Raw genomic sequence first — 25,464 nt, 5'->3', positions numbered from 1 at the left:
CGATGATCGTGTGATTGCTTTGGGCTATCCGAAACATACAGGAGGCGGCGTGGATTGGCCTCCCTATTCGCCAGACATGAACCCCTGTGACTTCTTTCTGTGGGGACACTTGAAAGACCAGGTGTACCGCCAGAATCCAGAAACAATTGAACAGCTGAAGCAGTACATCTCATCTGCATGTGAAGCCATTCCGCCAGACACGTTATCAAAGGTTTCGGGTAATTTCATTCAGAGACTACGCCATATTATTGCTACGCATGGTGGATATGTGGAAAATATCGTACTATAGAGTTTCCCAGACCGCAGCGCCATCTGTTGTTGAAAATTGTAACTACTGTAATTTCGAAAGTTTGTCTGCCTGAAAATGTACTGTTGTCCCAAGCATATTGCAACAAACGGTGTATTTCTATCGCTGCTTGTTTAGATTTTATTGCCGTTTCAAATATACCGGTCATTTTTGAAACACCCTGTATCTGCATAATGCAACCTTCCACGAACGTGTTACCTCAAGAGATTTTACAGATACATAGCCTGCAATATCACCTGATGTGAATCCATGTGACTTTCGGTTCTAGGGATATCTAAAGCAACGCGTTTATGTGGTATAAGTTCAGTCAATACTTGATCTCAAGGCAAGTATACAGGAACACATTGCTCAGATTCCATCGGAATTGCTGCGAGCAGCTGTCGGTAACGTTTTTTTACGGATGTAACATCTCGTTGACGTCTCCAGTGCTCATACTAAACAAACTGTGTAAGCGACGGTTAATATTAAAATCAACATTTTGCCTTTCTCACTTGTTTGACCTTTCCTGCTCACGGCTCTTCCATAATCCATTGTACATGGAAACGTTTCTATACGTCTTTCTTTCATTCACAGCGCCACCAGATTTGCATTTGGTGGCCAGAATTGAAACTAATTCTTTTCGGGAATAAATCGGTTCCGCAGTAACGCATTAGGATATCTACTAGGTTTCGTTGCCATACGTTAATTACACCCCACACTCTATCACTGCAAGTGGATGCACTTTAATTGTAAGCACCGGGTAATTATTGATTTTGGAATAGCAAAAAGTTAAACACCACAATACACAATAAATTAACTCAGGGTAGCTGGTAACATTGTGGATTTAAATACTACTTAAGCTTCAGTCTGACTAAGGTTTGGTACGTTTCGTTTTCAGGCGAATATCGGATCTGGTAGTCCCAAATACTACCAGCTGGAACTCCCTCTGACCCACTCCCAGTTTGTTGGAACAGTAGGCTGGAAAAAACTCTGACTCTTAACAGACGGATTAGGATCTGCACAGAAGCTCGATCAGCGACTGAAACAGTAAATGGAATTGCTGATAGTGGTGTAAAGTACAATCCTTCATGCATCAGTTTGCGAAGTTTTTATGTAGCTGGAACAGCGTGGTGGTTTCTCGCAGCCGTCATAATAGCCCACTTCCTCGGATTTGTAGCGCTTCGGAGAATGAGTACCAGCGATTGGTGTGCTCCATACGTCACGAAAATTTCTCCTGGCGTCGCTCTGGTGTATTTACGCAGCTTCCAAGACGCAAAGAATCCCTCGTATTCGTCAAGGGCAGACTTAGACATCCGCCCGATGCATAAGTGTGCACAGCAGACAAGGAGATCACAATTTGAGTGAATCTGCACGTATTTTACAGTTCTTTGCCTTAAAACAAGCGAATTTCCGGCAGATTGGATTACAAGAGTGAGGAAAAGATTCCAGCTAAAATTTCGATGCTCGTACGTAGAAAATTTTCAGATTCTTGCCCGAAGGTGTGATAACTGTCAATTCTTTACAAGAAACACAATCAGATACATGACCAACAGAGCGGAAAAGCATTATCGACGGAAAAGCATTATCGATTCGGCGGAAATGTGTTATAACTGCCTCTGCAAGGCACTTAACGCGATGCGTGGAAATTGCAGTCGAGCGCACTACCATGAATGAGAATGGGGGCGCGGCGTAGTCGTTATGGTGACTTGAGCGTGTTGAACAGATGCGGAATTGCTGCACTGGGCAGCGTGTTCGATATACAGGGTGATTCAAAAAGAATACCACAACTTTAAAAATGTGTATTTAATGAAAGAAACATAATATAACCTTCTGTTATACATCATTACAAAGAGTATTTATAAAGGTTTTTTTTTCACTCAAAAACAAGTTCAGAGATGTTCAATATGGCCCCCTCCAGACACACGAGCAATATCAACCCGATACTCCAACTCGTTCCACACTCTCTGTAGCATATCAGGCGTAACAGTTTGGATAGCTGCTGTTATTTCTCGTTTCAAATCATCAATGGTGGCTGGGAGAGGTGGCTGAAACACCATATCCTTAACATACCCCCATAAGAAAAAATCGCAGGGGGTAAGATCGGGGCTTCTTGGAGGCCAGTGATGAAGTGCTCTGTCACGGGCTGCCTGGCGGCCGATCCATCGCCTCGGGTAGTTGACGTTCAGGTTTCATAACTAACCTTTTTCGTAGGACTCTCCATACAGTTGATTGTGGAATTTGCGGCTCTCTGCTAGCTCTGCGAGTCGATTTTCCTGGGCTGCGAACAAATGCTTGCTGGATGCGTGCGACATTTTCATCACTCATTCTCGGCCGTCCAGAACTTTTCCCTTTGCACAAACACCCATTCTCTGTAAACTGTTTATACCAACGTTTAATACACCACCTATCAGGAGGTTTAACACCATACTTGGTTCGAAATGCACGCTGAACAACTGTCGTCGATTCACTTCTGCCGTACTCAATAACACAAAAAGCTTTCTGTTGAGCAGTCGCCATCTTAGCATCAACTGACGCTGACGCCTAGTCAACAGCGCCTCAAGCGAACAAATGTACAACTAAATGAAACTTTATAGCTCCCTTAATTCGCCGACAGATAGTGCTTAGCTCTGCCTTTTGTCGTTGCAGAGTTTTAAATTCCTAAAGTTGTGGTATTCTTTTTGAATCACCCTGTATACTCCACTAACCAATACTGAGCGATTTCAGGGCATGCCTTTGGCTTATCCGGCTGGATGATGACGTCATTGAAAAAAATTTCGCTGGACAACTGAGCACAGGTTTCGGTTATCAGGCGTAAATTTTTCTCGTTATGCTGTATGGCCTCCTCGAGCTAAACACTCGATGAAGGGATGGAGGTGGGGAGGGACAGTTGTGCACTAGCAATAATCCACTACGTTTGTTACGTATGTTCATCTCCACTATAAGTGCACTTTCAAATGTTGGTAACTGGCATAGCTGGGTAATTCTTCACAGAATAGGCTATTTTTCTTTGGAAACTTATTAAGATTGTAAACTAAAAGTTTCAAATAATAAAAGACCACGAGAATTTTAATTATACCTAACAGGTTACAGTAACAGCGAAAAAATGAATGTCTCCAACGCCGAGAAAGTGGAATGGAATGTATAGGCTGGAGGAAAGACCTATAGACAGTTTTCTTTACACAGCTGCAGGTCTTCTACGAAAAGTCGCTGACACTGCGACACACCAGGTAATTCTGCTACGTTCCAGTAACAAAAGGTGTGTTGTGGATGAAAATCAACTTTTAATCACACAGATACAAACTCCTGTTTATAAAAATACTTTACTTTTCGCTATAGAAATTCCAGGACACACATAGCCATTTTTAAAAGCTTGGTCTTTCTTGGTAATTAAAGATACAAAAATAAACAAAAAATTAATTTAGTAATGTATGTCTAGTATAATATTTTGTAACTTTTTTGTTAGATTCTTAATAAAAACTGAATTAAAAATGCACTTTCGGCTCATCTACCGTATATCCTATGGTTAGTATTGGCCACTAACTACTGAGTGGATGCTCTCACATTGTTCATGGTACCAAATAGCAGAAACTCAGTTATGTTTGTGAGGGACCATCTTTTACAGACTGTATATTGTCACAGTATACATATTAATACATAATACGCCTTGAAATCTACACAAAACAATTTTAAAACTTATTAAAAGTTTATACTTCCCCAAATTATTTTTGGAATGTGGTGCAGTAGATTATTGGTTTTTGAAAAATTTGTTCCAGTCCATAGTGGTTCGGTGGAAAAGTAACCATCTACATATCTACATATATACTCAGCTAGCCACCAAGTGGTGTGTGGCTGAGGGTACAATTCGCACCAAAGTCATATTTCCCCCCGTTTGTTCCACTCGCGGATCTTGCGAGGGGAAAACGATTGTCTGAACGCCTCAGTACGAGCTCTTATTTCCCTTGTCTTTGAATGATCATCATTCAGCGATTTGAAAGTTGGTGGTAATAATATATGTTCAACATACTCGGTGAAGATTGAATTCGGAATTTAGAGAGCAGCCCCTTCTGTTTAGCGCGTCGTCTATCTGCAAGTGTGTCTCACTTCAAACTTTCTATGAGATTTGTAACGTTCCCGCGATGGCTAAATGTACCAGTCACGAATCTTGCCGTTCTTCTCTGGACCTTCTCAATCTCTTGAATCAGACCCAACTGGTAAGGGTCCCATACAGACGAACAATACTCTAAGACTGGATGAGCTAACGTATTGTAAGCAATTTCCTTTGTTGAGGGACTGCATCGCTACAGGATTGTACCAATAAACCGCAATCTAGAGTTCGCCTTACCCGTTACTTGAGTAATCTGATCGTTCCATTTGGGATCATTTCGAATAGTCACAACCAGATACTTGACTGATGTTACCGCTTACAAATACTGGACATTTATGTCGTACTCGAGCATTAATGGGGATTTTCACTTTGTTATACGCAGTAGATTACACTTACTAATATTGAGAAATAACTGCCAGTCATTACACTTATTTTCTGCGAATCCTCATTGATTTGTTCACAACTTTCGTGTGATACTACTTTCCTGTAGACTACAGCATCATCGGCAAACAGTCTAAGGCCGCTGTCAGTACCATAAACTAGATCGTTTACGTAAATCGTAAAAAGCAGAGGACTCATTACGCTGCCCTGGGACACACCTGAAGTTACTCTTGTATCTGTTGAAGTTACCGCGTTCAGGACGACATACTGCTCCCTGTCTGTCAGAAAACTTTCTATCCCACCGCATATGTCATTGGATAGACTGTAAGCGCGCACTTTTTGTAGCAAGCGACAGTGCGGAACTGAGTCGAACGCCTTTCGAATGTCGAGAAATATGGCATCAACCTGGGAGCCGGTATGTAGAGCCTGTAGTATATTATACTCTATTGTGATTCATGTTAACAGATCGTCATAGGTTTGCAGAAAGCTCTTTATTTGGTTCAAAAACGACGTGTTTCACCCTGGTAGGGCATCATCTGGTTAGTTTGAAGAACAGTGAAATGTGGAATTAATAGATAACCGGTATAATAGGTAACCGGTATAGCAAATATTGGACATGATTCTATAATAATATTTATGCAATGTATTTCCTAATCAACTTGTCTGAAGCTCGCTAATGAGAGTATCTTTCTCTCTACTACAACGATGTTTCCTAGATTGCTTTGTACCTGCATTTAGCGCCACCTAGTGACGGCTATCTTTAACCAGCGCCATCAGTCGCTTCTGATTCTATCAATACTGTGTACATACTGCATGAGGGCGGATCGACCACCTGCAATTTGCTCCGGAGCAGTGTTTACCGTTCTTAAGCATCACCTTACTCTACGCGGCTGTGACAAATGCTTTTTGGCAGTTATTATAACATTTTCTACGTGCTCTCCTGTAATTTATATCTTACACATTTACGTTTTGGCTTTTCGCTGTAGAGAATAGTAGCTCAGGATAGGACCAAATTTATTTGTCTGTTATGTCCTATTTCCATTGCTATTCCATATAACCTGATGATGCCTTACCCAGAAACGCGTCGTTTTTGAGCCAATAAATACCGTTCTGCAATGTAGGACAGTCTTTTAGTATTTTTCTTGGTTTGTAGGTCATTATGTAACTTATTCATGAATCTAACGAGAACAAAAAACACAGTTCATTCAGTTTTCAATACCAGTACTGTTGTTGTCGGCCACCGCTCTTAGTTATTTTCGTTGAAATCAAGATAACAATGTCACTACCATACGTAATTAATGTTTTAAGTGGTTTTTGTTAAATTTTCCTTACCTTTATTCTTTCTGCTTTCGTGGCAAAGATAGAAATTCAAGTCCTTTTCTTTTCGTACCATTTTCTTTTTTCTTTTTTTGTACTATTCTTATCTTCCTTATCTTGGATACTATTTTGGATGTTTTCGAGTGCGGAAAGTGGCAATTTTACTGTGTGCAATTACTTTTGTCTAAGGAATTAACTGTTGTCATCAAGTCTAGTATTTCAGAGGCTAGAGGGAATTAGGGCTGGTGGGTAATTGGTCCATTTTGATTTCTGAGCCGATCTTTGAGATCTGTCGTCCATCCTGACTTGACCATTTAACTCGCAGCAAAATCATACCCCAGACCCTTACCTACCTTAAGACACATTCCACGTTAGGGGGTTTTGTAATCCACACTTCCTGTCTCTATATCTGGTTGAGGAATGGGGACGGGCCTGGCGACGTCCTGTAATCAAAGACAACGTCCAGGTTAAAGCACAAGCTAACGAAAAGTCAAGGACAATGGGCCAACTTTATTCAACGTCTCTCCTACTGCTACGATTGTTATCACTGAAACCCTTGGTGACAAGATATATTGCAACAGAAGCACGACTGGTTGTGAAACGTTCATCAGGGTTCTTGTGTTTCACAACTGCCGGAAGGTGATCATCAGGAGGGTGTAAGCATATGGCAGCCGTTTCAGAGTCACGACGTTTTGTGGAAGTGGGGTGGCCTGCAGTCTTTAATTATACTAGGAAGTTCATGAAGTGTGAATACATTTACTGCTCTCATCGTCGATTGATTGAAGATAACTGTTGATTTCTATCGAAGGGTTAAATGATTTAACTATTGGATAGCAGCTATATCCAGTGGAATAAGTTCCTTGTTTCGAAGCTACGTACGACGCCTGAAACAGTGGCTAACTCTAATCATTCATACCTAAACGTTTTTCAGATCTGTAAGCCTTAGCTGACCGGAGTGGTCGAGCGGTTCTAGGCGCTGCAGTCTGGAACCGCGCTGCCGGTACGGTCGAAGGTTCGAATCCCGCCTCGGGCATGGATGTGTGTGATGTCCTTATGTTAGTTAGGTTTAAGTAGTTCTAAGTTCTAGGGGACTGATGACCTGAGCAGTTAAGTCCCATAGTGCTCAGAGCCATTTGAACCATTTTGTAAGCCTTGTGATTTTATTAACCTGTTCTTATGTTCATAAAAGAAACATGCTGCACAGCGGTTTGACGCAAGTGTGCCTATGTCAGAGAGAAAGCACTGGGCGTGTATCATGGCTCAGGAGAACAATAAAAATAAGTTTGTTATTATTGGCGAATCCAACATATCCTTGGAATTACAGTATAACGAAAGTTCATTAAGAACAATTAATAGTTTTCTGGATGTCTTCCTGTGAAAAAATTGTTCGTTTAGTCAGTCATTAAACAGATCTGATTTTATGCAACCATACACTTTGTTCTTGAGAACTGTAGAAGCAATGGCCATGCCATATGATATTCATTTTTTTTTTTTTTTTTTTTTTTTTGCTTCCTTTCTTGTTTCGTGAATAGAGTAAGGAATCATGTAATTCCCTTTGGATTTAAAGCAGATTTCAGTATAAGTATACACCCCTTTTTCACATGCAGTAATCATCCTAACAGACTTTGACAGGTATGAGAGGGCCATTCTTTATTCAGTAAATTCTAATCTACTTTTGTCTACGTTTAAAAAGTTTTCCATTATATGAAACAAAATGTTTGCAATAAATGAGTGTTTTCGGAATTCAAAATATTCATTAACAGTTGCTTTGTTCATTCTAAAAGCTTTACTTTCTTATGTTCCGTTGGACTTTCTAATAGACAACTCAGCGTTTCGCCTAAACTAAGAATTTAATTGTACTAGCCATTTCAAATTCAAAACTTATGTTAAATGTATCTGTGGCAATATTTGTAATCACATATATAGTTGGACTGAATCCACGAGATTTGAATTAGTAAAATATTTAATTAACTTGTATTTTTCTTCCATTCCCAACAATGAAACAGGATTTTTCTTGAGCATTTACTTTTTAACGGCTTTTTAACATCTTTTTACGTATTTCATTACAACTGGCAGCTTTATTAAGCCCATAGTTTTGTTTGTTATAGCTTCAAATATTTTTTGGGCTACCTTCATAAAGCTTTCAGAGACGTTAACTTTTACCTGCACTCCTTGACAGCCGGCCGGAGTGTCCGAGCGGTTCTAGGCGCTACGGTCTGGAACCGCAAGACCGCTACGGTCGCAGGTTCGAATCCTGCTTCGGGCATGGACGTGTGTCATGTCCTTAGATATTTTTTGAAAAGGAAATAACGTATGTGTACAAATGTTAAAGACAAGTGACTGGCTCACCCGTCTCCCTCACCTGTTCCTTAAGATTTTAGTTTTGGTCGACACGAAATTCACTCCTTAGATTACTGAAATATTTGATGCTAGTTACAGTATAATTTAATTTACTTACTCTATCTGCATAGAACTTGACAGTGTAAAAACCTTTGACTCACCAGACTGATATTTTTCCACATATCTGATGAAAGAAGTATAAAAAACGAATAAAATCTAAACAGACATTATCGCACAGTCACAACAACAATCCACTACCGCTAAATATGCGATCACACGGCATGACTCTGAACTACTCAGCTACTTCTTCTATCTGCAGCTAGCACGACGATCACGACTTATACTGTTTCTAACGACCTTTATGTTTTATGTCATTTAAAAATATTTGTGCGCAAGGTGGCGACAACACGTTTACGGCGTCGTAATTCTGTCTCCTCGAAATACCGTTAGAAAAACAGGGACATTACGAAGAAAACAGTGAAGATACTCAAGAGCTGAGATGGGAAGAGAATGGCACCCTACTGCGAAAAATCGGTTAGTACAGGGAGGCGTGGAGACGCGCAAGAACTCAGCTGAAAAATGACAGGATGTTGAGTGCCATTAGGGCGTGATATTTTTTTTAATGAAAACTCTGAACCGGCTGCCGCAGCGGAGGGGTGTTCAACTGCAGGGCGGCGACGTGTCGAGCTGTCAATGCTGCTGCAATTAAAAGTTGGGCACGCGCGCCCGTCCTGCGCGGGATTAACCCCGGTGGCTGAGTGACGGCCGCTTGCGTGCCGTCACGGGAGATGGCGGCTGCAGCACTTCAGCCCCAAACCTCGAGCTGAAACTCAAAACACACTGCGCACGTCATTTACCCTGTATGAAAGACCCTTCCCAACTTCTCCACCATTTACAAAAGAAAAATTCGGAGTAGGTATTAAAATCCACGGAGAATAAATAAAAACTTTAAGGTACGCCGACGACATTGTAATTCTGTCAGAGACAGCAAAGGACTTGGAAGAGCAGTTGAGCGCAATCGACAGTGTCTTGAAAGGAGGATATAATATGAACATCAACAAAAGCAAAACGAGGATAATGGAATGTAGTCAAGTTAACTCGGGTGATGCTGAGGGAATTAGATTAGGAAATGAGACACTTAAAGTAGAAAAGGAATTTTGCTATTTGGGGAGAAAAATAACTGATGACGGTTGAAGTAGAGAGGATTTAAAATGTAAACTGGGAATGGCAAGGAAAGAGTTTCTGAAGAAGAGAAATTTGTTGACACAGAGTATGGATGTAAGTGTCAGGAAGTCGTTTCTGAAAGTATTTGTATGCAGTGTAGCCATGTATGGAAGTGATCATGGACGATAAATAGTTTGGACAAGAAGAGAATAGACGCATTCGAAATGTGGTGCTACAGAAGAATGCTGAAGTTTAGATGGGTAGATCATATAACTAATGAGGAGGTATTGAATAGAATTGGGGAGGAGGGGAGTTTGTGACACAACTTGACTAAAAGAAGGGATCGGTTGGTAGGACGTGTTCTGAGGCATCAAGGGATCACCAATTTAGTATTGGAGGGCAGCGTGGAGGGTAAAAATCGTAGAGGGAGACCAAGAGATGAACACACTAAGCAGATTCAGAAGGCTGTAGGCTGCAGAACGTACTGGGAGATGAATCAGCTTGCACAGGATAGAGTAGCATGGAGAGCTGCATCAAACGAGTCTCAGGACTGAAGACCACAACAACAACAACGAGGGTTGGAACTTAAATAGTGGCAGCTATTTATCCACAACCGATACAAAACAGTTACATGTTTGCACCTGTTACTGTCCTTTACACTAGTCACCAGCGTTGTGTAGACCCCGTTGCCAGCGATGTGAAAGGCGAAGTATACCGTTAGCAGAGTCTTTTTTGTTGATGGTGCGAAGGGAGCTGTCTACTCCCTGTCGAATCTGTGGAAAAATTCTGAAGCTAATGCCACGAAGTGGTTCCTTCATCTTCGGAATCAAATCAAAGTCACAAGGTCTTACGTCCGGTGAGTATGGTGTATGATACTGTACTTCCCAGTCCCACTGACCAAACAGAGCAGCCACAGCCTGCGCTGTATGCGCCCGCGAATTGTCGTGCAAAATGATGGGCGGGTCGCGCAGAAACTGTGGCCACTTCTTTTTCAAAGCTTTTTTGTTTTGTTTTGGAGAATCACCTGTGATCAGCTTTGCGAAAGAAGCGGCGACACTTTCTACTCAACCCACCCATCATTTTGCACGACAATGTGCGGGCGCGTACAGCGTAAGCTGTGGCTGTTCTGTCCGGTCGACGGATCTGGGAAGTACTGTACCGCTGGTGACTGCCTTGAAGGACGGTAACAGGTGCAAACATGTAAGTCTTTTGTATCGGTTGTGAATAAGTAGTTGCCACTATTTAAGTTCCAACCCTCGTATCATTTGCAAAGTCAATAGTTACTTCCCGCGGGATAGTGGTGTGAGACTGCTACCGAAGAAGATCTCAGTAAACATGAGCACACGATATGAAGACGTCTCTCAGAGAAGGATGACTATCACAATTTCATAATTATTCAGGAATTAAAACTGATCACTGTTTTCCTTCGTACCATTTATTTATACATTTTATTATGTATGATCAGGTGATTCAGTATATATCACAAAACAACAACGACTATTTAACATATTTTACAATATTTGGATTGTTACCTTAATTTTGAACAGGCTTTCCGTGTAAGAACGTTCCATATCCTGCAAAAGTACGTAGTGATATACTAATAAAAGGCACAGTGGCAAAAATAATGGGAACTGTTAACAGAATTTACTATCTGACGTACTGAAATAATGTACTGTATTTGTTTGATTAAATTTCGAACTACGCCCTAAAGGAAAGTGGGTCTATGTATGACAAGAAAGAGATAATTAATGCAGAACAAGAACAGTCTTGGTTGCGAAACTTTTTAATATCAATGACGCGTTTTACCATTTTTGGGATCATCAGACGGTCTATAAAAACAAGAAAACAATCAATTAGTAGTAAATGGACGAAGTTGCACGGTACTGCCTTGCACGACTACACAGGTAAAAAGAACTGAAAGTGATAGAAAATTACGTGAAAGTGCCTGGATACGAAACACATTCGTCATAAAGCCATATAAAATGGAAAACGGACGCAACTGTAACTGGATGTGTAGGCCATCCACAATAAAAACATATAAAACGCAATGTAGACCCAGCTGAAAGAACAGACAGCCGCCAGTATACCATCAAGAATGTACAGGACGTTGGCTGAAAAATTTCACCGACTGTCGCATGTTACGTTGACACACCAGCTCACTCCGCCACACCAGTACAAAATAGGCCACCCTTGCAATATAGATGCGGTATCAGCCACACGCAGCATAATGTGCCTTTGACCTGCACACAATTACTACTGTGACAGATCAAGATGCAAACACTACGCCTGGTGTGGGAAGAGGTGTCCATGTGGCGCACTGGGAACTTCTTTCCACACTAAAGACGGTCTCTGCTTCCTGATCTATCACAGTGGTATTTGTGTGCACGCCAAAGGCACATTATGCTGCGTGTGGCTCATACCGCATCTATATTGCAAGCGTGGCATATTTTGTACTGGTGTGGCGGAGTCAGCTGGTGTGTCAACGTAACATGCGATAGTCGGTGAAATTTTCCGCCACCGTGCTGTACTTTATGGTGTACTGGCGTCTGCTTTTTCTTTTTAGCAGGTGAACCTCGCGTTTTGAATGTTTTTATGACTCACGGATTACATATCCAGTTAGACTTGCGTATATTTTCCATTTTATATGGCTTTATGACGGATGGGATTCATATCCAGCTACTTTTAAGTAATTTTCTATCACTTTTCGTTCATTTTATCTGCGTAGTCATGCAAAATATGCAATGCCCCGTCGTCTGCTTGGTACTATTTGATTGTTTCCTCGTTTCATGGGCAGTCTGATGATAACCAAAAAGGGTCAAACTCACCATTGATATTAAATAACTTCGCAAACAAGACCGTTTTTATTCTGAAATAATTCGAAACTACACTCCTGGAAATTGAAATAAGAACACCGTGAGTTCATTGTCCCAGGAAGGGGAAACTTTATTGACACATTCCTGGGGTCAGATAAATCACATGATCACACTGACAGAACCACAGGCACATAGACACAGGCAACAGAGCATGCACAATGTCGGCACTAGTACAGTGTATATCCACCTTTCGCAGCAATGCAGGCTGCTATTCTCCCATGGAGACGATCGTAGAGATGCTGGATGTAGTCCTGTGGAACGGCTTGCCATGCCATTTCCACCTGGCGCCTCAGTTGGACCAGTGTTCGTGCTGGACGTGCAGACCGCGTGAGACGACGCTTCATCCAGTCCCAAACATGCTCAATGGGGGACAGATCCGGAGATCTTGCTGGCCAGGGTAGTTGACTTACACCTTCTAGAGCACGTTGGGTGACACGGGATACATGCGGACGTGCATTGTCCTGTTGGAACAGCAAGTTCCCTTGCCGGTCTAGGAATGGTAGAACGATGGGTTCGATGACGGTTTGGATGTACCGTGCACTATTCAGTGTCCCCTCGACGATCACCAGTGGTGTACGGCCAGTGTAGGAGAGCGCTCCCCACACCATGATGCCGTGTGTTGGCCCTGTGAGCCTCGGTCGTATGCAGTCCTGATTGTGGCGCTCACCTGCACGGCGCCAAATACGCATACGACCATCATTGGTACCAAGGCAGAAGCGACTCTCATCGCTGAAGACGACACGTCTCCATTCGTCCCTCCATTCACGCCTGTCGCGACACCACTGGAGGCGGGCTGCACGATGTTGGGGCGTGAGCGGAAGACGGCCTGACGGTGTGCGGGACTGTAGCCCAGCTTCATGGAGACGGTTGCGAATGGTCCTCGCCGATACCCCAGGAGCAACAGTGTCCCTAATTTGCTGGCAAGTGGCGGTGCGGTCCCCTACGGCACTGCGTAGGATCCTACGGTCTTGGCGTGCATCCGTGCGTCGCTGCGGTCCGGTCCCAGGTCGACGGGTACGTGCACCTTCCGCCGACCACTGGCGAGAACATCGATGTACTGTGGAGACCTCACGCCCCACGTGTTGAGCAATTCGGCGGTACGTCCACCCGGCCTCCCGCATGCCCACTATACGCCCTCGCTCAAAGTCCGTCAACTGCACATACGGTTCACGTCCACGCTGTCGCGGCATGCTACCAGTGTTAAAGACTGCGATGGAGCTCCGTATGCCACGGCAAACTGGCTGACACTGACGGCGGCGGTGCACAAATGCTGCGCAGCTAGCGCCATTCGACGGCCAACACCGCGGTTCCTGGTGTGTCCGCTGTGCCGTGCGTGTGATCATTGCTTGTACAGCCCTCTCGCAGTGTCCGGAGCAAGTATGGTGGGTCTGACACACCGGTGTCAATGTGTTCTTTTTTCCATTTCCAGGAGTGTAGTTGCTATTGCACTCTGCCACAATTTAATGGTATAGTTGTAAAGAATAAAGAGATGAAAAACAAACTGAATCGTTCAGTGAGGAGGTAATTCCACATAAAATATCCTGTGTATTACATCAGGATATTTGCACATTTCCAACAAGACCCTCACTATTTCTGCCGATAGAGGAGGAAGCTTTCTATACCACTAAGAATGCACCTATCATACGAGCACCGACAATTTTCTCCTCAGCCGGAAAGCTATACACTGAAACAATAAACTTATACACTACTGTTCTAAAGTATCCTATAAAAACAATGTAGTTGGACAAACGCATAATTGTCTACAATATATTTTTTTTTTTGTTAAAACCAACGGCAGAATAAGCAAATAATTTCTACGAGATAATTACGTACCAATTTCTTGTACGTACAATTTTTATGTAGATATTTCGGTTACGTCTTTACCAGCTCCACTGTCCCTCCTAGTTTTCTTGACAGCCTGCTTCCAATTTAATGTATCCGTTTTCCTTCCTATGATTTTATTTAATAATATAAAATCTTTGAAAAGTGAAATTTACGTTAGGCACGTCCTCCATTTTCACCGATGTACAATGTTATTCCAGGATGGTCAACATTACATTTACAAAGAGCGGAACTTGTGAATAGAAAGCCGGCCAAAGTGGCCGTGCGGTTAAAGGCGCTGCTGTCTGGAACCGCAAGACCGCTACGATCGCAGGTTCGAATCCTGCCTCGGGCATGGATGTTTGTGGTGTCCTTAGGTTAGTTAGGTTTAACTAGTTCTAAGTTCTAGGGGACTAATGACCTCAGCAGTTGAGTCCCATAGTGCTCAGAGCCATTTGAACCATTTTTTTTAATAGAAAAAAGACATACATTGCTATGGTAGCACGTCGCATGCGGTACATCGCTTTACTATAGTGAAAACTCAACTTTGCCAAAACTGTGATATACAGCCTTCTTTGAGTGGGACCTTCATGTGACAACATATAATTGAAACTGATAGATGATGTAAGAACTAAAGCAGTTACAATTTGTGACGAAGATAGATAAAATAGAGGGCACGCCTAAAACAACAGTCTCGTAAAGAACGTGTTGACAAATTATCGTGCATTATGTCGCATGTGATCGAGTGTTACAGTAGCTTCAAAACCCGTACTGCTCTGATTAAACAGAGCGAACGCGACGTCGCAGTCACCGGACACAAATTACTTCATCAAGATCAAGATGAAGCGAACATTTTAGCTATTCCTGACACAATACTCTTGATCGCTTTAATTGGGCGAGAGAGCAGACATGTATACATAGTTTACATTAGGGGAGCCAAAGTGAATGGGAAATGCTGAGAGTATCTGTGGCCCACTCACCTGTCTCAAGGAGACAGTCGATTCCAAGAAATAACGTAGTGGTCAGCTCCACCAAGAACAGCCAGCGACAGAGTCGAGGAAGGCAGACAGCTTTCATGTTATCAACGGTCTGGTTTCCATCTAAGCTACTGAGCCAGAGGAAACTCTTAAGTTTCAGTTAACATTCCAGAATTCTTGGGCTCTAAATAACCATGGGACCCACTATGGTACTTCGTTATTACCTCACGTCAGAGCAAACTTCTAGTCAACTGGTAGCTTTTGAATACATAGTCGTAAACTTCTCTGCCCCGACTCCTTTATATATTCCATGTTGTACAGTCACAATGCAGCTGAAACATCCTACTCTTCGTATGAAGACGACAAACTTTCCTTCATACATCAGCCAACGCACACTAGAAAATCTAGGACCCATCACATATTACGTTTTACATATAAACTTCATATTAAAGTGACTAACAATTAAAGAAGGGGAGAATTAGATAGGGAATTAAGTACACAAATAACTAAAAAGTGTGCGTTTCGCTTCAGAATAGATCCAGTATTTTTTAAAATTTAAACGGACAATATCTTCTTGATGTTACCTAATAAATAACATTGATACTAACTGGCATTAAATGATCCGGCTCAATGTTCCATAGTTAGTTGCTAGCTTCTGGAAGATACGATGGAGGCAGTGGTCGACAGATTGCATTTATATTTGACAGTCAATTCGAGGACAAAGTGAACGTTTCAGTCGAAGGGTCACAATTTTTTTTTCAGTTATTGATAGTGTGAACTAGCGTGCGACATGCTTTAACACAGTATTGCGTGCAAAACTGAACAGTGCAACTGGCTTCCTGAAGATTTGTGGTGAGAAGTCATCCAAGACTATCAATAACGACATGGTTACAGTTACAGATTTTTATGGCCACAGCTCAGCGGTGATAGAGCTTTTAAGATTAGGAGTACAATTTCAAATCACGTTAAATTAGATTAAGATATACGGGTAGCATAATGTTTTAGAAGGAGTTTAATTCAGTTGTCACCATGGGATAACTGGCGATACTTCTGATAAACACAAAAACTGAAGGTCTTCTCTAGTATGAACTACCTATCAGACAATAGAACCAATTCAGGAGCGCAAAAAACAAATATCGTAAGAGAGAGAGAGAAAGAGAAATGGAATGCACGTTTTCCCTCCTGCAAAAACTGATATGACATGTAAGTTCATGACAGATTATAAATTTGTGCCAAACCGAGAACGAACTCGGGACCTTTGCCTTTCGCAAACAAGTGTTTCACCAACTGAGCTACCCAAGCTGTTTGAGTAGCTCAGTTGGTAGAGCACTTGCCCGCGAAAGGAAAGGTCCCGAGTTCGAGTCTCGGTCTGGAAGAAGTGTAACACTCCAATGACATCAAAGGCATTCGCAGCACTAAAGTGGGAAAGGACATGATTAAAAATCTGCTGTTATGATGATGATAATGATGGTTAAGCTGATAACATTGTCTTAACAGACAGGATCAAGGTCTTTAGCTCCAGTACAGTGTAGTGATTTAGTAGTTCACAGCACAGTAGAAATTCGGCCCCGCCAAGCGAGTAGTAGCGCAGATCTTGTGTTCCTGCCACCGTTGGGCGTGCATGTACAATATCTACTAAGTTGTGCACGCAGCGCCATGCCCAGGTGAGATGTGACTGAGTGAGGACAGCGGTTGGGAGAAATCTGCTGACCGCAACTGTAGCGGAAACAAGATTTAGGATCCAGTGCTTGGAGACCTTCGACAGCGGTGGACAAAGAGTCAGTGAGGTGCCAGGTTGATGCATGGTGTGTTGGCTGAGCTAGCCGGAGTATCAGTTTGGCTGGCCTAGTAACATGGAAATGAGCGTTTGGCGTCATTGGCCGGGAGGCCTCTTGCGGGGCAGGTCCGGCCGCCTTAGTGCAGATCTTATTACATTCGACGCCACATTGGGCGACCTGCGCGCCGGATGGGGATGAAAACGCCCAGTCCCTGAGCGGAGAAAATCCCCGCCCCAGCCGGGAATCGAACCCGGGCCCGTAGGACGGCAATCCGTCACGCTGACCCCTCAGCTATTGGGGTGGACGGCTGGCCTAGTGAGGGGCTGTTGTCAGTGCATTTCCATGTAGATGAATGATGGGGCAGCTGCTGTCACCGAATGAGAGCCCTGCTAGCAACTAGGAGTACAAGATGCAGCCAACTGGAAGGATGAAACAAGAAACTTGGGGCAGAGGAGCGAGGCAACGTGGTAGCTGGATGAATGAAGTTCGCAGTAACTTGGGGCATAGTTCCGGCCGAAGTAGCGGATGATACTTGGCTTTGTGGACACAAGGAACGGAGTGCAGCTGGGAGTGAAGAGTTGGTTGCTGAGTTGTATTTTCGGATATTTTTATAATTGGAATACATCTATTTCATAGAAATGTCTCTAGCGAGATTTTGTTTACAACTGCAGTTGGATTTCATTGTTTTGCGATTTTTATCTACTGCGAGCAGCAGCACGTATATATGGTGGATTTTACAGAGGGTTTTTTCGCTTGTATTTCCTGACAGATTAATTAAAGTTTTGGGTTTGATTGGTACACTTTAGGATTTGGTTCTGTAGTGTTATCTTCACTGGATATTTTCGTATTCTGCTTTTCTGTGTGTTATTTGTGTATATCAATTCAAGCCTCTTCAATGGCTCATTTCTAGCTCCGATAAGCTGACGAAGTGCAAGACAGGATCCAAGGGTGCTGCCACTGCTGCAGGTCCTGACATGTCGGATGGTGCCACCACAGCAGGTCCTGACAGGCTGGGACACATCACTGCTGCAGGTCCGGACATGCTGGAGGATGACGGATTCAGTGATAAACAAAGAAGAAAAACCGTTACAAGCGATAATAACAGCACAAAGATTTCATCTTTCTCACAATGATAATAAACACCGACATTAAGCAATATTCTGCTGTTGCTGCAACTGGGCAGTCCTGGACGATGTCATCTGTCACTTAATGGTGAGTGATTGACTGCAGCTGAGGCTGCAGAACTGCTGGGTCCGCCATGCATCCCCGCTGTGATCAGATGCTGCGTTCCTATTGCCTACTGCCAATTTCAAGCGCCTCTAGTGGCATAATAATTAACTAGACCAGTTTGTTGGTGCACTGATCGGAGCAAATATGGCAAGCAGCTACAACAACTGCATCAGTCAGCATGACTTGTAGAATGCATCCTGATACCATTCTGCTGCATGGCTATTATCTGTTGGACAGTATTCCTGTTGTTGTTCATTCACTTATCCAATATAACTCTTTTCTATTCTGCATGTAGGAGACTGTGTATGTAGTCCTCAGCTGTTTGCTTACAGGCAACATTTCTGTTAAACTCCTCCCAGTCAGACACCAGCAACTCTGTGATAGAACACATTCTACACAGCACCAAGGACAGTCTGGGTTCCCGGGTTCGATTCCCGGCGGGGTCAAGGATTTTCTCTGCCTCGTGATGACTGGGTGTTGTGTGATGTCCTTAGGTTAGTTAGGTTTAAGTAGTTCTAAGTTCTAGGGGACTGATGACCATAGATGTTAAGTCCCATAGTGCTCAGAGCCATTTTTGAACCAAGGACAGTGAGCAACTGATGATGAGATGAGGGTTGGTGGAGGGGAAAGTAGACGGGCATGAGCAGTTGTGGCTCTTCAATGCTATAAATACTGCTTATACACATCTGCTTCCACTAAGACGAATTAGCATCAACTGCCACCTGTTTCATTTTGGAAGAGTGAATACTTCATGTCGTATAACTTGTCAGTTTCTGCATGTGCATGAGTATATACCGGTTGGAACATGCATCTTGACACTGGCTCACTGCATTGTCACAATCTGTTGAAAGTAATTCTTCTGTTTCTTTCTTCTACACCCTTTCATTATCATAGTGTAGTGAGCTATGGTTACAGTCCTTCCTTGAATCCATACACATAATACAGCTACTGAAAGCTGCTCCATCCTTCGCATTCATTCTGTTGATGGAACAAATCGCAATACTTCCACAACAGCAGCTCAGCATACACTGAACCTCTCCCATTAATTCTGGTCATTTGATCAGAGAAAAAAATTCCTGCCCAAAGTTGAATTACCTGTCATTCTGGGGGAGAGAGTGGGGGGTGGGAGGGGTTGTACCCACTTCTCCGTGTATGGGGGAGGACTTAGGCCTTCTGCCCAGAAGGACTGAGGTTCAAGACCCAGAAAGAGCATCCACTATTTTGAATTTACCGCCAATTCTTGGAAAGGTGTGGGGGTGTGATGTCAGCGCAGCCTTTCGGCAAAAAAATTCCTCCTATTTTTAAATTCTAACAATTTTTTTGAATTTCCCACCAAAATTCGAAATTTCCCGCAGTGTGACAGGTATGGATTAGGGAGCGGAAGGGAGGGTGGTGGGGGAGGCCTAGTTAGCATTATAAAATTGATTAATTTGCATAATTAAATTGTGATGTTGCCACGTCTACAGCTACAGACCTGTACTAGGCTGGGAGAGGGGGGGGGGGGTAATTTGGTAACAATGCAGGCTGCATTCTTCTCAGCTTTACCTCACTAACGGTGTTCTTCAAATGTTTCCTTCAACCATTTCTAAAAGAAATCACGTGATTCCAACTCAGGCGCTTTGGTTCTAATGTCCATCCCAAATGGGTTGTCGTCGTAGCGTGACACGCTTTTGCGCCAGTACAGAGGAAAGTTGTAAGCTATTTTTGAGTCAAATTTCAAACTTAAGCACCACAATGTGTGGGAATTCCGAGTCTCGAAAAATTGATCATTTCATTCTGTTCGCAGTGTAGTTACGGAGAACTAAAAGCCGGCTGGAGTGGCCGTGCGGTTCTAGGCGCTACAGTCTGGAACCGAGCGACCGCTACGGTCGCAGGTTCGAATCCTGCCACGGGCATGGATGTGTGTGATGTCCTTGGGTTAGTTAGGTTTAATTAGTTCTAAGTTCTAGGCGACTGATGACCTCAGAAGTTAAGTCGCATTGTGCTCAGAACCATTTGAACCATTTGAGAACTAAAATGTGGAACATTTTGTTAAATTTAGACTAGTACATACTTTCAAGCTCAGGGACATAGTTTATAAAAGCATCTCAATTTATGCAGCCACTTGTACAAATTAGAAAACAAGTTTTCAGGGGATTAAAAGGAAAGGAAGGTAGATAACTGTTTTAGGTCCAGAAGGCAACGAAAAAAGGAAATACAGGATTGGTACAGGATTTGGTAAGGAAGGGAAAGTAAATTGGCCATGTCTTCCCTAAGAAACCATCATGGCACTGGCCCTAATCGGTTTACAGAAACAATAGACAACGAAAATAGAATTAACAAAGGAGCAATTTATGTGTGTTTGTGTGTGTCTGAGAAGAAAAGGGAGAAAGAGGGAGTCAGAGGGGGAGAGAGAGAGAGAGAGAGAGAGAGAGAGAGGGAGAGAGAGAGAGAGAGAGAGATGGAGGAAGGGGGGGGGGGAGGAAAGACGAGGACATTGTGCATCCGCGTTCGTGTGTGTTTCTGCGCCAAGAACTTCAAACTTCAAGCAAAATATTGTAATTTCTATTCTAGTAAAGCGATATCCTTAATTTTACTCAATTCATATCGTATTTTAGTACTGTGGCTCGGGCAACGGTGGGGAGCAGAAAGTGTCGGGGGGTTGTATAGGCGTAAATCCTTTACCAAATGTAATTCAGTTTATTAACAGATATAAACAAACAAAATTGTATTCACAGTGAGAAACAGCCAAACAACACAGCGTTCACATTAACAAACTATCCCTTGTAACCTAACACAAGATAATACCCGTTTAAGTAACTGCCCCACTGGAATCAGTCAATGAAGAGGCACAGATTAATATTAAAAAATAAAAAAAAACAAAAAACACTCACAGCAGTACCTAATACAATAAATCAATGTATCAATAAGTCAGTCCATCTGAATTCATTCGGCTTTGGAATCAAACAGTTGTCGGTTGAAGAAACCCAGTCAGTCCCTGACTGATAGAAGTGCGCTGGGGGGTCCTAAGCAGCATGACGTACGTCGGTACTGGCTTCCATCATACGCACCATCCCAGAATATTCCTAGATACTGCATGGACAAAGTAAGGATATAGTGGATGACAAAATATGTTGCTCCCTATACTATGCTACTGTTCGCTTCAGAGTGTAATTTGAAGGCTAGTAGTTTGAAACGTTTACGTATTGGTAGAGAAGCATCACAGACAGAGACTGGCGTGTTGTGATAGAGATCGAGTATGCAGCTAAAAGTGCTAAAGTGCAGTTTATGGTATGAACCGTGTCGCGCAAAAGCCTACGTCAAGCACAGGTGACCAACGAGTATCTTCCGAGCAGCCCTCCTACGGACATTCATTGTGCTGCTCTAATTCTTTCCATTACAACATTCTGCGTGAAATCGGGTGACACATTCATTTATCTACAGCACCCCACCGTTACAAACCTATTCGGTTTACAAATGGTGCTACCCATTGTGTTGGGAAGACTGAACATATGGCTGCATTAGGTTAGAGCTGTGTATAGGGACACGGCAAAGTACCTCCATACTGTATATATAGATGATTTTGAACAGTAGGTCAATAAGGTGCTGACGGAAACTAATGGACCGCCAATACGTTTGAGAGAAATACATGCTGAATTTTGTGCTTGCAGCAAGGCTTTATTTTCCATATTTTTTACTGGTGTTAAGGTAAAGAAAGAATCTGATGATATAGTGCACCCTGTGTATGGTTATTGAATAAAAATGTTTATAGTCGTGTATTTGTCTTATTTCTTACCTCTCATTATATTGCAAGTACTACAGCTGTTGATAGATTTTCACTGAAATCATGCAACAGCAGAAAATTATGTCATACAACAAAATTCTCTGTTAAAGCTCCTTACACGCAGTACCTGACATAGTCGATATAATGGCAGGACATAGCGCTCATTATTTTTCTATAAGAACCCATTGCCCAACAGTACCTGATGTAGTCTGTATCATGGCAGTGTGAGTGAGGGATCAAGACATTGGACTTTGTTGTAAGCGACTAGATCTGTGGCAGCGTGCAAGAAGATTGGAGGAAGAGTGGCATATGCCTTCCTGACCATATATGTGCAATAGTTGAAGGTCTATCCCACTGAGGCAAAAAAATGTTCTCATGTCGCTGCTAACACATCCAAATGGAGTTCACTTTGAGCCTGTATGTGTATTTTCAAAAACACTATTTCAGCCCAAATACCAGCCATTACAGTATGTAGATAGTTTGATATACACGAAATTATGTGAGAGCAGTGATATACCTGCACCGGAAAAAGTGGAGCGAAAAACAGTGTTCATATTTGACCATGCTGCTGGGGAAAATTAAGTTCAAATTCAAGGATATTTCTGTTTTGGTCGCCATGTGCCTGTTGATGTATTTTATCTGAGACAGACACACTCCAGAATTCCAAAACAGCTGGTGAGGGATACCGCAAACGTAACTACGGCGTTCAACCTAGACAATCTGAATTTTAAATACGTTACTCGGCTCGTGTAGGAACCTACGTGTCATGAAATGATTTTGTAAACATATGCGCAGATTGATGGAATCACATTACGGTATGAGTTTCTCATTATTGATAAAACAAGAAAATTTATTGATGAGATATATAGCTATGGAACGAAGTGAATACATCAGTATACGCATCACCACGGCTAAATTTGCACCCATGTCAGGTACTCAGTCTGATAGGATGAACATGCATAGACAAAACATTCGCTAGCCCATGGACACGAAAATTCAAGCTCTCGAACAAAATGATGGAGGAATATGCAAGAAACGAAAGAGGTGTCGTCATACCCTTTAGATACAGAATAATACATAGAATAGTTGAGTTAATTCAATCAAAGAGGAAGTAAACAAATTAATTGAAGGGATATAGCTGTTATTTAGAAGGGGACTTTGTACAAATGGGTTAATGCAACTGAAAAAAAAGTAGGTGACTTAACGGAAGAGAAAAATGGTTGTTACTGAGAAGGGGAGCAGCATAAGAAGAAGAAGAATAGATGGTCCGCAGCTCGTGGTCGTGCGGTAGCGTTCTCGCTTCCCACGCCCGGGTTCCCGGGTTCGATTCCCGGCTGGGTCAGGGATTTTCTCTGCCTCGTGATGACTGGGTGTTGTGTGATGTCCTTAGGTTAGTTAGGTTTAAGTAGTTCTAAGTTCTAGGGGACTGATGACCATAGATGTTAAGTCCATAATGCTCAGAGCCATTTGAACCATTTTTGAAGAAGAATAGATCTACAAAACCTCACGCACGCACAGAATTTCGATTAGTATACAACGACATGTTGACCAAGCATGAAGTCATTGTAACATGAATGGCTATTCACGAGAATGTATGGCTGCATTTGAAGTGTGAACAAACACCAAGAGAAACATTAAAGCCGTTTAAAGAATCTGTCAGTCAACTCTCAGCAGAATTGCGTGAAGACCATGATGCCATTTCAGATTTCAGTGAGTGTCAGAATGATCCTGGGACAGACAAAGTATTCCATGTCAGCAGAATAAAACCATACATGCTGGACACGCAGCCTATAAGTTTAACTGAGATGATCGGTGATCTACAGTTTCAGAGAACACCTTGGCTACTGAACGTTGTATTTCTAAGACCCAAAGAACTGCAAATTATACGCCTAAAGATCTGGAAATGTGTCGTGAAATATGGCATTTAACTAATCTGCATAAGAACGCAAAAAACCAAAGCAATGTGAAATACAAATCTATTCTAACACCTATATTGGATGATGAAAAAAATAATAGGGGTGGTTCTATTGAAATTCAGCATAAAGGGGTCAAAAATCAATTACCGCAGTATATATATTATAACGACCCTAATGAGCCAATACATCGGGTATGAAAGTTCATGGCATCAACTGCCGCTGACAGTACAGCTCATTCGAAAGAAGTTGTTTAAATGATTCCCGTACTTAGAGAGAAAGATATCATCAAACATGTATGGAGACTGTAGTTCAAGAACTGCCCAAACCAGCACACGAAACATACCCTCGTAAATATGTTATGATGAAAGGTTTGGATGACCTGTAGCAGGCAGTTCTTGTCGACATGAGAGAATAATTAGGTGTGAATAATGCCTTCAAATATATTTTAATGGTAATTGATATTTATGCTAAATCTGCCTGGGCATTACCTGTGAAAGCGAAAACGGGGAAGAATGTTGCACAGGTGCTTGAGTGATCGAAACTCAGACAACATTCAAAAAGATCAAGGCGACAAGTTTTACAATAGATACTGAATTTCAAGACTTTGATGAAGCAGTATGGAATACATCGTTACTCGACATTCACCCACCTGTAGGCGAGTACCATGGAACGTCTGAAGAGAACAGTGAAAACCCAAATGAGGATGTGTTTCAACCTTCGTGGCTTACACATATGGGCTGATATCCTCCTGAGAATAATTGCACAGTGTAGTCGAACCAAACTTAGCACAATGAAAGTGCGACCAATTGAGTTTCATCATGGCAGACTTCTAGTTACAGTATACAGTTCTAAACTGATCAGTCGAGATATTCACAATTGCCAAAGTGCAGAAAACAAATCTTAGAAACTACCTCAATTGAACAGCAGTGGTACTGAACAACTGAATTTATGCTCGCGATTTGCTGTTTAACATTGTGCACAGATCACAACCACCGCAGTAGCATAACATGCATGAAAGGAGATACATTAGACGAGAATGTGGTACTCTAAATAAACCACCAGTCGAATTACACATTCCTGGATATAATTACTATGGATCTGGAACAAAACTTGAAACTCGTTTGGCACACGGTAATAGGGGGATAAATCTCCTCAGTGAAGAGCCTACTGAACATGACATCGCATACACCGCAAATAAACATCGTCACACTTTAGATGATAAAGTAATATGTGCAAGGCGAGATATTGGTGTAGGTCAACGCGCTACAGCATTTGCAGTTGAGAAAAAGCATGCATGGTAAAGTTCAGCTGGGCTTGGGTGTGAAGAAGTACACCCAAGTTGTGAGTGCTGAAGACAACCAAGTGTGCATGAAACATTGCATACTGACAGCGATGTATACAGCTAAAAGCGCCCTGAAGCGGAAAGGAACAAGAAAAAGAAGATCTATAAACAATCCAGGATTCTATCAATACCCAAGACGTCAGGTGGTATTATTTGTTCCTCACTCCTGCC

Source organism: Schistocerca americana, chromosome 1 (assembly GCF_021461395.2).
Source record: "Schistocerca americana isolate TAMUIC-IGC-003095 chromosome 1, iqSchAmer2.1, whole genome shotgun sequence".
Lineage (NCBI taxonomy): Eukaryota > Metazoa > Arthropoda > Insecta > Orthoptera > Acrididae > Schistocerca > Schistocerca americana.
The sequence above is the reverse complement of the archived record's forward strand: the minus strand, read 5'-3'. Positions refer to the sequence as shown.